At 31.5% G+C, this 2,084-nt stretch overlaps 1 long non-coding RNA gene across 3 annotated transcripts; it reads left to right on the top strand.

Moving 5' to 3' along the window:
* The first annotated feature begins 58 nt into the window (after positions 1-58).
* Positions 59-1,615, top strand: LOC110226413. Of its 3 annotated transcripts, none has more exons than XR_002330500.1 (6): positions 59-150; positions 259-334; positions 537-607; positions 691-738; positions 993-1,083; positions 1,346-1,615. It is a non-coding gene; the product is annotated as an uncharacterized LOC110226413 (long non-coding RNA). The 3 variants fall into 3 exon arrangements; XR_002330466.1 differs by having other exon boundaries at positions 1,201-1,615; XR_002330440.1 differs by having other exon boundaries at positions 993-1,615.
* The last annotated feature ends 469 nt before the right edge of the window (positions 1,616-2,084 follow it).

Here is a 2,084-nt window from a genome sequence, read left to right as displayed (position 1 = left end):
GAAAGGTATAAGCTTTACTATTGCATAATCAAACTTTATTTCTTTCTTTATAAGCTCTCTGCTTATGGTTGATTTTTTTTTTCTTTGTATTTCAAAGCTGTTATAACCCCTTAGCAAAGTGAGCAGCTGAAAAGAGTGGTTTTGCTACAAGTAAGATATGTTCTTTCTATGACTTTAAGTGTCAATGTCTGTGATTGATATATTACTTTCTAAGTTTGAGTTTAATTTTCCTAAAGATCTTTGTTTTGTTCAATTAAGTTTGTTTGCTTCATACAAAATGAGAAGGAAGGTGTTTAGGAGAAGGAGCTTGCATGTGGTTGCAGGAGCTTAAGTGGTAAGACGTTTCTTCAAGTTTTAAACTCCATATTAGCTTAATTCTAAGGCTATCATGATTATGTTCAAACTAACCAAGTACGTAGTATACATATGTGTATGTTTGGTAGATGTATTCCCATGTGTCGATTTTTTTTTTCATCTTAGTCAATAAGAGTTCTAAGATGGTGTCTTCTATCCCCTTGTTCTTTTGTTTCATGTAGCATATCGAAGGGAGTACTAATAGGAACAATTGTTCAGATTGAAGTTTTATGTGTTCTACTTTTGATGAGGAGTAAGAAAAAGAGTACAACTTTTGATTTGTGAGTTTAATTTCGTACATGGAAATTTACAACGAAGAAATTGACGATCTTTTAGGTGTTGACTGTTGAGAACCAGAGACTACAAATTCATGAACATTTGGAGGTTGGTTTTGATTATTTTCATTAGTAATATCTTCTTCATTAGTTTGCTTATGAGTGTTTAAATTCTCTTGCTTTCTCTTGATGTACAACGTGGAGTGTTTGTTGCTGGTCTTAAGAAAGAAATTATTAGTGACGCTGAACAGATTTTAAAGCTTATAGATTTTGGATAAGCTTTTAAAGGCAAAGCTTTACTAAGAAGTATTTGTTTTCCTACATTTTTGTATGTCTAATGTGTATTGACTTGGTCTTTTCAAGGGTGGAGGCAGATCTTCTGCTAGAGACACCATTGGAAGAGTTGCTCCTGAGCTTTGGCAAGAAAATTTTGAAGCTATTTGCAGGAACTGAGGTTTGTTTACTTTCAGTTTGCAAATGACATTGCTCTCAAAGAATCAATTTACATCTAACTCTTTGTATACTTTCTGACGTTTGGTTTGTTCTTTTATCTCTGTCTTTTCTATCTTAGTATATCCTTGCAGTATGTCCCTTAGTTAAAAACTGATGTTGCCACTTCTTATTATGAGACGACATGTTCAAGTAAGGAGATATAGAAAGTCCATGAACGTTTTTGATTGTATTGGTTTCGTTTGTTTTGTTTTATTGTAAAACAGGTTAAGTGAGAGGATGGTTTCAAAGACTTGTTTTCGTCATGTGATAAGAATATTGTGAGGCTTAGGTACGAGATAACACATTCTACGGGTATAAAGAAGCTAGTTTAAGAAGATGATGATTTTGAAGGCTTTAAGAAGTTTTTTATTTTCGCCTTGTGATGTTAGTTTTAGTTTGTTTAAGACTAGGCAGCATTTTAGTAATAAGTATAAGACTTAATATGATGTTATGTATGACTTGTTGGTTAATGAAATATTTACCTGTTGATGATATATATATATATATATATATATATATGTCCAATTAAGTAAATTTTACAAAATTGGGTTCCAAAATAAAATTTATTTTATAAATCAAATTAAATTTATATAGCAAAAAAAAAATCTACGACATTATATAAAATAGCACTAAACGTGGGTTACAATAAAGTATATTATAGCGTTTGATTAAAGCAATAATATAAAAATGCTATCGTATGTGGGGGTTTACCATAACATGCCGAAAATGCTATCGTATGTGGGGGGTCTATAATAACTGGGGCAGAAACAGCGTTTATGAAAACGCTATGAATGACGTATTATAGCACTTCTGTCGTGTTAAGAATCTGGATTTTTCTTGTAGTGTAAATCGATTATCAAAACATAAAATAATAGACATCATATGGTGGTAATAGCATCTTTCGATGATCATATGTATGTTTTTGTTTCTGAACCAACTTGTCCACATGGTAGTGATATTATA

The sequence above is a fragment of the Arabidopsis lyrata genome (genome assembly GCF_000004255.2).
Source record: "Arabidopsis lyrata subsp. lyrata unplaced genomic scaffold ARALYscaffold_864, whole genome shotgun sequence".
Taxonomy (NCBI): Eukaryota; Viridiplantae; Streptophyta; class Magnoliopsida; order Brassicales; family Brassicaceae; genus Arabidopsis; species Arabidopsis lyrata.
The sequence above is the reverse complement of the archived record's forward strand: the minus strand, read 5'-3'. Positions and strand labels throughout refer to the sequence as shown.